Genomic DNA, 16701 nt, shown 5'->3' with positions numbered 1-16701 from the left:
GGAGAAGTATTGAATTTGTATACATAATACATAGATTGAGAGGAAGTTGTGTAGATACTTGAAGAAAAAAGGAAATCCATATTTAAGTGTATTATTGTCAACCCATGGAAATGGGACAAATACGAGTATATAAGTACACAAAAATAAATGAATAGCAACAATAAATGAATATTTGTTATTGAAAGGACAACATATACAGTACACTGTTCAAACAAATTGAGTTGCTTCATATTCATAAGTGAAGTAGTATCAAGAAGGATATGAAATGAGACAATGATATATAAGAAAGTTGAACATTGTACAGGGTGCATATTTTTTTGTCACAACCAATTCTAGCATCACGTTTTGCGACACTTGTCTTTATTTGATTGTCAGAGGATATCTTATCCCATAACTTGGTAGCACAGATTAATGAGAGTGTTGATACAGACCCCTCCGTCTAAAATGGAATACTTTTTTTAAATGACACACCTTCGTTCTATTTGTCATATTTCAATGTTTAACTCAATTAACTTATTGTGCACAATTATCTAATAAAACTGTATACAAAAAATAAGTAAAGTCAACCAAGAAATAAAAGAGTCATAATCAAAACACGGAGCAACGCAGAGCTGAAATTTTTGAGATTCTTGAGACTGTGAAGGGCACACTAAAAGCTTCCCCAAAATTCCTATCAAGACCAAAGAGCCAAAATAATTGGTTGAAAGAAGGTAAAAGCACCATTGAAGACAGAAGAGGTAAGGTACCTCTCCTTCACTTAATAACCAATGTTCCTCTAATCGTCTTGTTGGATATGTAGACATGTACATTAATCTGATGAATGATCCCGTTGGCAGCAAGGAAGTTCTTCCTAATCCGTGGTATACAATTGATGGTCAACAAATGTATGTGACCAGTCATATTGAGCTGATAACGAATAAAGAGTCAGTATAGTGGAAATCTTTGTGAAAAAAAGAGCGCGAGAAATCAGCCTGTTTACTCATTCCATGTTTATTTTGATGAGGTTTTTCTTCATAATATTGATAATAATAGGTCCAATTGCAAAGAAATCTCTGTTAATGTCATGTTTATTTCTATAAATATGCAGAAATAAATTGTAAATCAAGTTTAGTTTCAGCGTTTTTCCCTTTTTGTTTTGTTTTTTTAGATCATGGTTATTTATTTAGCTATTTTATCTAACTGAAAAAAGAAAATTTGGTCTCTTGAACACCTTGTCAATCATTCATATTTAAGTAAATGTACAAAAAAAAAATCCCCCCCCCTTGTAGTTTATGTTTTCAAATGATGTAGTACGCAACGTCTAATCTTTGTACATATAACACTCCCCATTGAATGATTCCAAGAATATGTCCTACGAATCCACACACATCGAAAGTGTGTCAAATTAGCCTTTATCGTAAAATTTAATAACCACATTTCATTTTCTTGGCAAAAACATTAAAATATCTACAATTCTAAGAATGGCAAAAAACACTTTTGAAAATTGTATAAATGAACGCTATAAAAATCATATAAGAGTGGTAAACTGTTCAAGTTGTACTTATTGCATAGGTATATTTTTATAGGTGTATATATGATATAAATCAGGTCAATTAGCTCTTCAAATAATTTTATTTTATTTGGCTTAGTAAATGCAAAAGGAACTACAAGGAGATGAAGAATCAGAAGTGCATAATTCGATTAAGTTTTCATGAATTTTTATGCCTGAGTATGTAAGAATATTTTAAGTAATCCAAATGAAAGGAACTATACTAAGATGATAAAGAGGTGATATTTTCAAACAATGATTACTGTTGTATTTGAGTATACATACATAGAGTTGACATGTTTGTTATGAAAAAAAACTAGGTTAAAAATTAGGAAAGGAAAAACGGTTGTTGTTTGTGCTCTTTTTTCTTTTTTGTTCATTACTTAATAGGTAGTCATGGTGTTTACTTCTCCCTCTGAAGTAAACATTATTACTTACTCTTGGTGTAAATTGCTTTATAAATGCAAAAAAAATAAAAATATGTCAGTATTTTTTCTGCACTAGTACTATTTTAGATATAGAAAGTTCTCCTCTTTATTACAGTATTTCCTTTTCTCAACCCCCCTCCCCCTAAAAAATCATATAAGAGGTAGCTGATATTAATAAGGCTCTTGATTTATTTTACCATCAGTCTTGATCCCGCCTTCTCCTTTTGTTCTATTTTTCATATATATTATATATGAATATTTAGCTATATCGTAGATGCAATAAAGCTCTGGAGAAAGTAACTAAAACTATAAAATTACCGTGCACCTACACCTAACTAAAAGTAGCTTTGTCAAATATCACTTTGACTAACGGAGATTTTGCCAAATGACCACCTTGTCAAATGTTCATATTGTCGACAAAATAACAAATATATTTTATCATGCTGCAATATTATGTGATGATGATTACTGTTCATATTACTCGAATCTCAAAAATATTACATGTTGTATTATTTGCCACGAATTGCAATCATTATGTAGTCATTATTTAATTGAGTCATTTCATCATAAGACTCCTCAAACAACTATTAGAACTGTTTCTACAAAAACATACCAATAAAACAATAAATCACGACGTTACCTAGCTAACACACAAAAATACCTTGTAAAGTGTATGTTTCTAGTCCAATGACCAAGCCATCTTGATAATTATAGACTGAGAGACGCTAATTAATAAATGAAGACTTAATCCTTGCAATTTGTGACATATCATTAAATATTTTATATTTTAAAATTGTATTAACATTTTATGGAAAACATATCTATATAGTATTGACATATAGATTATCATAAAATATATTCATGATTTTGTAGGCAAAATGTTTTAAAACTAGAAATAAAAAAACTATGTTTTAGTGACGGATATTCAATTTTTTTATATTAATAATGTTCAACTTTAGGCAAAAGTATCAAAGAAAGCACTTACCATCAAAATGTCAAAATATGTTCGGAACGAACCATACCCTAATGTAGGTATGAATAGAATGTTTGAAGATAAAATAACAGACGAAAGATCAGCTTCACCACTCCAAAATGAATAAACCCTCATTAAAATTTATTCAAATAACAATTACATAGAATTATTATATAGATAATTTTTATTTTTATTAAGATTTTTTTACTCTTATGCATATATCTAATTGCTAGGAATTAATCTTTATTTGCTCATAACTATCCGTCCATTGCATAACAAATTGATTCATTAAGGAATAATGATCTCAATATCTACAGTAATGAGTATTTATAATCTTTGAGCAAACGTTTTGGATAAAGAAGTGAGTCGAAGTGGGATACACTTTGTAAAAAAAGATCTATTTACAAAATTCGCAAAGTATGTTATGTTTTTTTTTTTTTTTTTTCAAGGAGATTCATTTCTATAAATATACTAAAAAATATCATTGAAGTTTTTAAACTTCATATAGAAAGAACCTCTTTACAACACACACACAAAAATTTATAAAAAGTTGGAAGTTATGTGATTGATACTCTTTAACGTCTGGTACGACCTGTCTGCAGATACATGGCACTAGTATTGCAACCAAAACTCAATCGAATTTTAAACAATAGTATATATGACTCAAAATACTATGAAATGTGACAAATCCAAGCTCAAAGCCAATCTGATATCATAAAAAAAAAAACCTTGGAGTAATTTACATTGTTTGACCGAAATTTGACTTCCATTAGTAATTAAAATTTGTGAGCAAGTCAAGTTCTGATTTGCTGAGGACAAAACTGTCATGTTCAAAATTCAAATTTAATTCTTATTCGATCCTCAAATTAATTTTTTTATTATGTTGGTAGACATGTCGAAAAAATTTGTATTATTAGATAGTTTTTGACAAAGTTCGACCATTGTATTTATATGTTCTTTGCGACAAGGCACGACTTGTTGCTGATGCACGGCACTAGGGGAGTGGCAAGACTAAATAGGATTTTAAACAATGGAAAACACTATGAAATTTGACAAATCCAAGCTCAATGTAAAGATTATAACATAAGAAAATGATTCCATAATCTGAATTTCTGACAGGAATTTTGACTTCCTCTAAGTGTTTTAAATTTGAAATTCTGTTTGGTTTTTATTGGACAGAGAGTTCTTTAGTGACTTATTCAGTAAATCAAACAATCCCTTAAAACAATCTTTCCAAATTTGATTTTTTTTTTTTTTCATTTTTTTAATTGTAGAAAATAACATAGCTCACCAAAAGACGTATATTCTTTGTATCTGTCAATCACCAACCAACAATGCAAAATTGTGTATATTGGCAACCTACGTTGTGCACATGTGTACCAACCAGGGATGAGGTCAAGTTATTGGTACATGGTTAAAAAAGTAGGAATTTTTAATACTTATGTACTTGTAAGTACTTTTGACAAAAAAATATGCTACGAATATCACTTATTTCGTTTAAAAATGTTTGCATTTTTTAAATATATATTTTTATCAATTGTAATATGTAATTGTAAATAATAAATGTTGATATTACAAGTCTTTTAACGTATTATCTAGTTGTGTTGGTTACAATTACTACTTTTTTATTGATAGATAAACAGCAGTTTCAATCTGATAATACCTTTAATAAGATGAAATTTGAGCCTTTGATAATTAGATCTGTCCTCTCTATTTTCGACTATAAATTTGTTTTCTTTTCAAGGAAGTTCTGAGCTAATTTCAAGTAATTTACTTCATATAAAAGTAAATTAACTCGTAAAATGGAATTAGCACAATAATTGCAATGGTTTTGCTAACTCTCATCATTTGAAGGGGCTTAGACATAAAAATTATCAACACCCTTATATAAGTAGATTTATTTTATATCTATACAAGTAGAGGGTGCCCGCTTTGCAGTGCTGAATAGAGGGAAATAGAAACAAAGAAAGAAGGTAGAAGAAAAGAAACAAAGAGCTTTAAAAAGAGTCCGGTGGAAAAGAAAAGATGGAGAGAAGGAGAGGGATATAGAAAGATAATGGGGAAAAGATATAGATATGCTAAATGTTTTAAGGGGGCTAAATAATCTTAAAGTGGTTAGGGACGCCACTGCTCTTGAATATATTGCAAGTACTTGTTAATTACTTAAAAAAATAGTTTAGTTTTTGAGCTGAAATTTTCAATCAAAGTACTTTGATTTGACCAAAGTACATTTAAATGTAATCGGTCTCATTCCTTGTACCGATATAATAAAAAAATAATTTGAGAATGGAATGTGAATTGAATTCGGAAATAAAAAATAATGGTTATTTTTTTTATCAGAGGGCTAAATCTTTTGAGAATGCTTTATCCTCAACAGTTGTATGATGATGAATATATTTATTAATACTCCTGCTGAGTAGACAATTTATTTATACTTACTACATACTATAATAGGTAGCTTGTATACATGATCACACTGATTGGGAATATATACCTATTATGCATATCCGAATGTAGTATCCTAATTTGGCAAAGGAAGCTGTTTATGATTATATGTACAAACATACGCCATTTTTGCTATAATTTTCTGGTAATTGATCAAAGGGTTTTTTTAAATCAATCATTGTATACCGACTATATGAGGGTGGTCTGAAAAGTTTCCGACCTAAATATGAAGATGCAGCACCCCTAAATCAAAGAGAGTCACATTTATCTAAAAAAAATTGACAGTTAGTATTAAAAAAAGGCCCAGTTGTTATATAACAGTCGTTTGATAGAGTTAAAACGAGTATTTTTTGTAAAAGTGGACAAAGTATAACCTTTAAATGGATTTATAACAATAGCAGACATATTCAAGCTTGTTTTGTTAGAATTTAAACAATTAAATGTCTCGTACACCATTATTTTGCATATAAAAAACGCCAAGTAATATTTGGACAGGTTACAGATATGGGAACATTGCTTGGAGAATTGTGGTGTGTTAGAATAAGACTTTACTGTGAAATACAATAAAAAATTCAAAAAAATATATTGAATTTTAGTTATGTAGGAACCTTTTCAGACCACCTTTGTAAATACCTATACTGAGTGGGGATCCAAAACTTGCAGTGACATTTAATTACAATTTTATTCTCTAAGTATAAAAATGCTGGAGCTGCATCAGAAAAATTATCACGTGTACGATCTCCACTACGCCAATGTCCGTGCCAAAAAAGCTACACAGAACGTTGGCATCTGCATAAGGACTCATTTACATCAAAAAAGACATTGACAGTCTTATACAGGTCAAATAACTTATGCAGCAAAAATATGGCTGACTTCTGGCTTACCTGCATGTGGCCCTCCTGCAGCCCTGACATCAACTCCCTGAACTTTGCAGCTGAGGGTGTCTTGAATGAAAATATCTGCTGCACCTCGTAAACATTTTTGGATTCGCTTTGATAGTTTAGGTACACCGTAGCTTTTATCGACAAGAGCTCTTACTCTGTTCTTCGGCGTGTCGTGGCTGTTATTTCATGTGAAGGAGGAGATATCGGCTCAATATACAGCTAAATAAACAGGTACATATAGTTTTTAAACATATTAAAAATTGTTATTTAGGTGACTTTTCTTCATTCTATAAGAGTAACGTTTTTCGTAATTAAGTAATGCTATCGTTAGTTTTGAGTCCCCATTCTGTACATATAATAAGTAAAGATGGGATTTAAGCAAAGAAAAAATTCATCCCGTGTGTTTTTTTGCATATATATCAATATATTTAGAATATTTTCCCTACAATAAATTTAGAAAGCTATCTTCTACCTAATAGTAAATCGTTTTCTACCCACGAAAATCCTATAATAGGCAGATGATATTAACAAAAAACTTACTTCAGTTGTACCCTTATTCTCGCTCCCGCCTTCTCCTCGCACTCTACAAAAATCCCACAACTAATTAACTAAGTAAAATTTGAAAGTTGCATCGATGCAAAAGCGTTACTTGTCCAAAATGAGATTTCAGACATCCATCATACCTCATGAAAGAACGATGATTTAACTATATCAATGCTCACTTTATTAATACGTGATAATAATTTGAAATTATATTTGAAATTAGAATTCGTTTCCTTTTTATAAGAACAAAAAAGTTATCTTTATATTGATCAACAATTATTAATATTCTATATGGGAAACTTTGTCATTCTTAGAGTGTATTAAAAGATATTGGTAAATACTCGAGATTTATGGGAATGATTTGTGATAAAGATTTTTTTTTCTTACATATTTCCCTGGATTAAGGTTTTTGAGCCATTAAAATATATTTTGTACATATTCCGAATTGAAGGTTTTTACCATGTGTACTTATATCAATAGCATATATACATATATATTAGGCTGGTTTGTATATAAACTTTTCTCAAATTTCGATTTAGACTATTAGGGAAAAGTTGTCATGTGGTAAGAAAATACTCAAAGTAAAATTTATATTTTTTAATGTGTCATTTTTAGGTTGCATATCTCGATAATATTTATTTACCCAATAAATATTTTACAAATTATTATTTGTTATATTGCATAAAACACTTTGGATTGATTTGATTTTAACCTTTATACAAATTCAAAGTATTTTCTTATAATAACACAAGGAAATTGGATAACCTGTGTAATGCGTGCATCTCTTTTTACATTTTCAGATCTGCAAGATCAAAATATGGGGTCAAAGTTTTCTTTCGGTATTCTCTCTTTTTGATAAAAAGGAGAACTGTATAAAATGACTTTTTTATAGGTAAGAAATGTGTCGGTCAAGATATTTTTATGGAAAAAAAAGCGTGTAATACTTTATTATAGTCTTGATGGAGTAAATTAATAAGAGTAATAAAAAGAAAATCAAAATCATTTTTTTTTTTTTTTTTTTTTTTTTTTTTAAGTAAGGTATTTATTTTTATTGACCAACTAATGATTTATAACAAATATATATTAATTTAAAACTGGCGAAAAATTCCTCAAATTAAAACCTTGAATCTCTTCATTCATAAAATGTTCATACCGTGAGACAATCTTCTTCAACGTCAAATAGTATCTGAGGGAATCAGAAATACGATACCGAATCACCTCAACGGCGTAGACCTAGGACTACCATCCAAGTTTGGGATTTTGATATAGAAAGCAGGATATGTAGGTGAGGCATGTATAATTATTGACCTTAAATCTTGCCTCCAAATATTTTCACGCTTAGTTAGCTTTGATGTGATAAGAGCCTAGGCAATTAACAAAGCTTTCCTGGTTTTAATATTGAGTCCGTGTTTTTATGAAGGTCATACACGGTAAGAATAGGACACTGCATTGCTTCAATCTCTAAAATTTGGTAATTTTCAAGATTTTTGAAAAAAGCTTTCTTTGATTAATTCTGCCTAATTATATCCACCGTTGTTGTAGTAGAATCATAGATAGGTCTAGCATACTATACAATCTTTTGAACAGCAGCCCATGATGGAGAGAGTGAGCTCAAGTACACATTGGAGAGGGCTGAGCTAAGCATTAACCACGTATATAAGATCGATTTAGAGATTACAGATCTCTATTCGAGTTCAGGTCTTGTTCATAGGTCGAACATAGATATAAATTTTAGGCAAAACTCTACTCAGATGTATTAAATCTAAATCTAGGTATAGGGACTAATTTTTTCATCAATCTTTCAAGAAGTGGAATATAAGATTGATGGAAAATAGATAGAAGCGATTTTCCTTCCAGTTTGATACCCACCAGTTTACACTAGATGGCGGTAGAAAGATAAGATAATGAAAAAAACTCTTAAGACAGTTTTGTGATTGGTTGACTTGGTTGGATTTTTTTTTTCTAATTCAAACTTTGACCAATATGTAGAATAACATCATAGAACAATAAGATTTTGATGCTATTATTCTTACTAAATGACAATTTTTCAGCTCTAGTCGTAATCGAAATTCTAAAAAAAGTTGATAAAACATCCGCCCTAATATAAAAATATAGAATAATCATCATTTTTTTTCTTCGGAAAAAAAAAATAATTCCCATAATATATTTAGGAAGGGTAAAACCCACCCTTGAAATCAAAATACACATACATGGGTACACATAGGTATATAAATTATAAAAACACAAAAGGTAAAAGGAAAGAAAACATAAGGAGGAGTTGAATAACTTAACGTTCGAACTTACATATATATGTGGTGATTCAACATAAAATCAATTTCGGACTAAAATCAAAACAAGGAACAAAATCTCATTTTTATTTTTGCTTCCTATATAATATAAAACCTAATATTTCATACACATTTTTGAGTCAATTATAGGTTTATTATTCAAATTTATTGGATGAGTTAAGAAACCCAAGTTTTTTATTTATAGTTTAAAATCTTTATTTGATTTAAGAGACGTTTATTAGGCCCGATATAATCCTTTTGAAATAAAATTTATTAATCTATGATTCTTTATTGTGACGATCAATTGTGACAACTTAAACTAGTGCAATTTCCACCGTAGCCAATGGGTTGATTAGGATCATTTGTTGATGGTAATTGACGATAATTTGCCAAAGAGTACAAATTTAATCCACATTCAATTAAGATAAAAATCATTCTTACTTGCTTTTGTATTAACGGCTAGATATGATACCTACATTGTATTTTCATAGAGGTGATTGTGTAAATTTATTAAAGTGAGCAAATTCAATTTTAGTCCAACTTTTAGGATACAAGAGTAGCTTTAAAGTACACAAAATTTATGACCCGCCAATTACTTTTTCCCCCATTTTTTAAATCTGTTTTCAAAGTAATAAGAAGATACTCGCGAATATCAATATCATTTAACCCTTTTTATGCTTAAATCAATAGTTATATAACATTTAAGTTTATAAAGTACAGTTTTACAGTAATAAAAAAGGTTAACCTTGTTATAATACTATCTCCACATTAAATAAGTAGAGTTTCAACTTTTTTATTTTGTAAATTCAAACGCAGCGATGATGGCCTTCAGACTTTGTCTAAAAGCTGCACACACATTGCAGATACTGTGATCGATCTGCATTAATATAAAATCAATTGTACTCAAGTGATGGCTATAGGGGCTCCACATCGATTTAGGCCTGAAGTTTTTCTTTACTACCATGCCAGTTTAGTGTCTGAGAGCTTCTTCTTGACTCTCACTGCTGGCAAGCCGCTGCTTGACGAGGTAGACTGTGTTATTGGATACATTGAGCTGGTCAGAAATCTCAGTAGGAGTTATTTCCTCCCGAAGAAGTGCAGAGATCTTGATCCCAACGTTTCATTCTGAGGTTGTTGTTTTTTTACCGTGGGAGTAACTTGCGATACAAAAAACTATAAAATCAGCAGTGCCTGACGCAATTTCAAGCTTAGAAACTGATTCACACAACCACGAGCTAAAAAATTTAACAGGAATTTACATGCAATATCTGGTAGGAAGTTTACGTATCCCCTTGGGTATTTCCAGATATCCCAGGTTTCTCGAGAGTTAACACATACGGGAAATCTTGTATTCGGTCATTTCATTTATTAGTTTCATTTAATTATATTTCAACTACTATAAATTATATAGTTCTCGCTTATTGTTTAATAATTCTTTTTTGCATCAAATTTAAATCAAACCTAGTAACTTCAATTGATTTCATAGTGACAAGGATTTTTTTTACTTAAAGTGCAATTTACAACGCCTACAAAGGATTAATCAAAAATTTGTGGATAGAAATTAACGATAATATTTTGAGGATGAATACAAAAGTAATATAGACTCCAATATGAGAAAAAACATTATAGCTTGTTTTTGTGTTGACAAGCAACAATCATCAAAATTCCATTATTTACATATTAACCTTGATTTTCTTTTTTAATGATAATTATACTATACAAAAATAATTTTAGCCGCAGGCTAAAATCTACATTTATAATTGTTATTTAGCCGTAGAGCACGAAAAATGTTCATTACAACCCTCAGCCGGCATAGGTCTGGTTTTTTAAAGCCAGATAAAAAAATCATATTTTTGGAGTATAATTTTTATTCTAAACCACTTTTTGAAGTGAAATTATTTATTAAAAGTACTAACAATTTTTAAATAACATTAAATCATTGTTTTTGTTTTGACAGACCACATATATACATGTTTTGCATCCTTTATAAGTAATTTAATGCAGTATGTACACAGCAGACATGGGCATCACTCAGTTCTGTTATTAATTCAATTTATTTCTACTAATGAATTATTTTATGTTTATATGAGAGCGGTCTATAAATAAATATTTAAAGAGAATTAGGGGAAGATGACTGACATTATATTTAATTAAAATGATATCCAACTACAATGTACATAGATAATTTATCCCAGGTTATATATAGGGTGGTTCAGATGTAGGTATATGAATATTGAAGGGTTCAAAAAATATGACATGTTGGTATCCAAATGTAAAAGAGACCAAAAAATAATGTGGTAGTCCTTATTATTTGAAGAATGCTTGGGAGGTGAGCAGCTTAGCTGTCATGACGTTTCCTTAAACTAGCTGTTAGCAGCTATGACGTGAAATAAAGGAACACAAAACTCACTCTGTATCTAGCAATGATATAGGGCAGGAATTATTCAGACGTCGATCCTCAAAGGCCAACAAGGACTTACAATTATAACTCACACAGCAATTATCTGCGTTACTCCCCGTCATTCATGAGGAAACTCATTTTTGTTTACATATTTGGTTGATACGTATATCAATATTCTCTCCTCAAGAATGAATAAATAATAAGAACAGCTTTATAAAAAAAATATATTAAAAAAACCTCTTCCATTATTGTATTATTTATAATATTATTATAGCCCCCAATCAAACCCGTATCGTACCTCTCTGTCTTCCATGAGCCCAGGCACTATATAACATTATACTTTGATGTTCTTTCTTCAAAAATTATATAATAATGTTAACAACTTTAAAATAGAATAGAGTGTTTAGAATCAAAAATCTGGGCAAATAGAAAACCCCTTCTTACTTACTAAAATATATTTTATAAACTCCTGCAAATATTGGCTAAATTGTACTGTGCAAAAATTTCAAGAAAAACGCTGTCAATTGATACTAGCACTGGGTCTTTATTTACGTCTATAGTAATGGACTTTACCATATAGTCAACTTATAGTCAACTCTAAAGAAGAATGTTGGCTGCACCTATCACAGCAACTTCCATCCGTTGAAGGCTAATATCAACCTTACATAGGCCAACTTGTCAGAGGACATCATACTTGCGAGCTGAAATGCTATCGTTAAGATACACAATTTTATCATTAAGGGCGAATTATATAGTTTAGGGCTTCTTCAATGAGATTTCATAAAATAAAATTTTCCTTATACACAACATTTCCCAGATTTCATCCTTTTTAAGCGTCCAAAAACATATGAGTCAACCTGTTTCATATACACATACAACCATTATGATGGCGATGATCAAACCCGTAATTGAACCATTAAGACTATTTTATAGGTAGACTTATGAAGGAGTAAGTGGTTGAGAAAAGTCTCTCAAGTTGAACTAATATGCCTACGTTTTAAGAGGAGTTGATAAAATACTTCATACTGAGCAGAATATGGAGTACATTTATTAAACTTTCATTTATTAATCAAGCATGAATAGCTGTTTTTCCTTATGGATAGATATATGTCTCTTCCTCCATCGGTAGGGACTAGAGATGGTATTAGACGGATTTGGTTTTTGTGTGGTCTTGTGTGATATTTTTTAAAGGGTTTGGACATATTTTTGTCAATGATAGGCGTTTTACTCCATTTTCTGGGATAAGTTAGAGTACTTAAGAATAAAAACTATACTTTAGATCCTTCATTTGGTTTATAACACTTTATTTAACCCTGATATCTCCTTTCAATAGAAATCTATATATATAAATTTATTTGATTATTTTAATTTTTTGCTAATTTGACTGCCTATAAAAGATTAATCAAAATAGTTTTCAATAGAAATGTAATCCAGACTCACATTTTGAGACAATCATTCCAGCTTGTTTTGGTGTTGACAGGCCATATATAATTATTCGTTTTTAATAAGGAGTTACATAAAAATATCATTTATTTCCCCGTCAAAATGATATATCATCAATCGACGTAAAATATTGATAATTATTATAAAAAAATACGAATGCCTATTGTTCTCTTCTTTTCTCCTTATTTGATAATTTACCTATGAACGAAAAACCATTTTTCATTTTAATTCAAAATATTGAACCAATAAAGAGGGTGATTGTATGATGTAGCTAGGTAAGGCGTCCATATATCTTTATACATGGTTAGAGAGAGAAAACCTCATAGTACTTTTAAATAAGTCACGAAATCCCACTTTTAAATAAACATATATATATATATTCTTCATCTTGAAGTAGAAAACATCAAAGTGTTACTATACTTAACCTTTTTTAAGACGTCACGATTTGGAGGTTTTTTTTATACATTTCTTTTTCAACAAGGGAATATTTGCTTTTAATAAGATCTCTTTAAAGATTGTGGTACAATGTAGTGATGTTTGTATAACGTGTACAAAAAATGTAACGACTGCACAAGGGTTGCTAATGAATTGAGCTTCATTACTTATTTCACATAATTCTTTCAAAAATATGTAGGGAAGACAGGAAACCATTTGAAATTTTTTAGAACTAATTAGATATTTTTTCCAAAATTTAGAACAACATAGTTAAATATGTAGTTTGTCAACATAAAATCAATCTTGAACAAATATCAAGAAAAAGAAAACTATCCCAATATTTTTTTTTTTTTTACTTTTCCTAAAAAATGTGGGAAACCAAAATATCCTAGCAAGTATAAAAAATTTGAAATAGAGATTAAGGAGTAGATTTACAGGTTTGAAATTTCTACCGAGGTCTTATGGTTCTATGAAGAAAATTTGCGAGTAACTTTTTTTAATATTTTGTTTTGATTTAAATCATGGAACAAACAAAACGAAGTTACATCCTAATTTTACTCAGGAAAGGAATAAACCCCCAGAATATTGTATTTGGGTACTTTGGGTGATCTCACACTACTTTATATGGAGTTAGGGACATATTTGAGACACATGGGTCAACTTTCAGCATTAAAGTCCAAATTATGGCTAGAGGTCAATTTATTTAATTTTTGTGATAATAACCTGGAACAAAATGAATGAGACTTACATACGGAATAATCGTTCTTTCTTTAGGTCCCGTTTGGGGGCTGTTGTGGCAGCAAATAGGAATCATATTGAACAAATTATAAGATAGTTATATGATGATTTATTAAAAAAAATTACAAGTTTATATTTCTTATTGCTGTTGAGATATATCCTCAAATATTTTACACACAATGTACATACAACCCAAAAAATCAAAGACATGTTTAGTTTAGTTATAGGGTCTGTATTCAAATTTGTGGGATAAGATAAGGGACCCAAGAATTCTAGGTATAGTTTAAAACCTTTATTTGAATTAAGAGACTTTTATGTACACAATTTAGCCCTTTTCAAATAAAATCGATCAATTTCTCAATCTTTTAATGCAACGATCAACTTTGACTACTTGAAATGCAATTTGCAGTTCTTCTAAAGGATTAATAAAATAATTTGGTCCTAGAAATTGATGATCGAATGTCAAAGAGTACAAATTTAATCCAAACTCAATTTTGAGAAATTCTTTTGGCTTCCATTTTTTGTTTTGAAGATACAGTCAATAAATAAAAACAATCACTAATGATTATTAAAATAAAATGCAACCTCGCTTTGGTAAAAAATGTTATCAAAACTTGAGCTGTGAGCATTTCTTTAAGTGTAATCTTAAATATGACGCATTAGGTACATTATATTTTCAAACTATCGTAGTATAGTTTCTATGGCTGTAGCTTTTTTGATGTTAAAAAAAGGGACTGTTGTAAGTTTTCCTTGTCGAAAACACCCCCGGTCTCCCCTACATACGTATGTACCCAAAAGACATAATAATATGTATTTTTTACATTGAGCATAAATTGTAATATTTTTGGCTAAGCATGTACCTACAATGTACATATTAAAACTTTCCCTCCAAGTTTCCCCTCATTAGATAAGGAGATGCAAGCCAACAACACGATAATTATTAACTAACTACAGAATGATGGAAGTAATAATGATTGAGTTTGCAGATTTTGAAGGGAAAAATTTTAATAATAATAATTGCCTTTTCTACCTTGTAATTGCAACTCGTCTGTCTGTCTGAATTACATACCTATGTATGTATGTACTTATTAGGGATGTAACGGATCCTTAATTTGCAGCTTTTAGTTATAAGCAGCTTTTTATGAGATGAACAGATTTTGAATTGGAAATTGGTAAATTCAGAGTTCAGTAACTACTATTTGAGGTATGCAAAGTATTTTTCCGTAGCTTCAATGAGAGCCTCAAAACGTTTCCAAAACGAAGAGCAAGCATAAGAAATCTCCTTCATGCATGGGGCCTACAATACCTCCCTGATGGCTGACTTGAGGTAATTGGACTTCCACCGGGACAAGACATTGTACTTAACTTCCTTTTGATAGCCTTATCTATCGACAGTATGCTCTTGATGAGCCCAAAGACCATGATGGAAGCAAGATCCCTTACGTGGTTACTGGTTATCCTTCATTTTCTTTTTTAATAGCTACCAGGGATACCCCAACAATGGCTCTAATCTCTTTTGCTTCCTTTTTAGTTTAAATGAGATTGGCAATGAATTTCCGATATGGTTCTTGTGTATTGATTTTAAGGCTATCTGAATGAAACTTGAAGAGAAGAAAAAAAAATAACCGAACTTTATTTGATTACTTTGTCCAAGCTAAAAAATTAAAAAAGGTCAGCAGATGTGGTAGCATGAAAGAAATTTAAGTTTATTTTTGGGGACCTTGTATGTAGTACACCAACATTCTAAACTGGTCCCTTTGTCAGAAAATATTAGGAGTTTTTTTAAAACAAAAACGATAATGTAAGTTAGTTTTAAATTGAAATATACTTCAATTTCTAAACGAGTAACCAAACCGGCTCGGACCCATCACTTTTGCTTAACTATATATTTATATACTATGTACATGAGGTCAATAATGAATGCTTTTCTATTGACCTTACGACGGAGCAAAGTAATTTATTTCTTAATGTATCTCGTTGTTGCAAAGATATTATTATTATTATTACTTTTGTAATATATTATAAAGTAAGTTATTAGAGGGATTGAGACATTTTCTATCAAATAGCTTAATGATATATCATTAGTCACATATTTCACAAGCCTTGATTTCACTTCCTGCCACTATATTTTTAATGTTTTTCTTCTTCTGAGTGTTTCTTATTGTAATATGTATTTGGAAGATAAATACAGTTTTGAGAAGCTTTTTGGTTAAGGATGACGATAAGTATTTTATGTATCTTGTCTTGTCTTCCCTTACTCAAAATCTATAAAACAAGTGGCGAAACAAAGAGCACATGAAATTCAGTAAAACCATAAGTCACTGTCCTGCCTTTTGCTTGCGCTTTTACTAAACAAAACCCCTACTTTAGTTATAAGTAATGATGGATAATAGACTCTCTGAAATAAACTTAAATAAAACTAGACACTTTTTGTAATTATAGGCATTTGAGTATAAACACGTAATTTAAAGGCGATGGCATAGAGTAAGCCCTTAAGAATTGCTCTGTTTATTCTAACTAACTTTGAAACCTCCCTGAGGGTAGCCTATTAATTGAAACAAGAAGAACTCCGTAAAACGAAAAAAAAGTTGCCTA

The 16701-nt window shown here is 30.2% G+C and overlaps 1 protein-coding gene across 9 annotated transcripts in view; it reads right to left on the bottom strand.

Moving 5' to 3' along the window:
• The window catches only part of LOC121122898 (protein turtle), a 356799-nt gene that overhangs the window by 240771 nt on the left and 99327 nt on the right, over nt 1–16701 (bottom strand). The window contains exon 2 of one of the 9 annotated variants that reach the window (XM_071890410.1): nt 6259–6477. The exons of the other annotated variants lie outside the window; for them this stretch is intronic. The gene's annotated coding sequence lies outside the window, so the exon portion shown is untranslated. The remainder of the gene's footprint in view (nt 1–6258; nt 6478–16701) is intronic. 9 annotated transcript variants of the gene reach the window in all.

Source organism: Lepeophtheirus salmonis, chromosome 8 (assembly GCF_016086655.4).
Source record: "Lepeophtheirus salmonis chromosome 8, UVic_Lsal_1.4, whole genome shotgun sequence".
Classification (NCBI taxonomy): Eukaryota; Metazoa; Arthropoda; class Copepoda; order Siphonostomatoida; family Caligidae; genus Lepeophtheirus; species Lepeophtheirus salmonis.
Note: the sequence above shows the minus strand (reverse complement) of the source record. Positions and strands in the feature narration are given on the sequence as shown.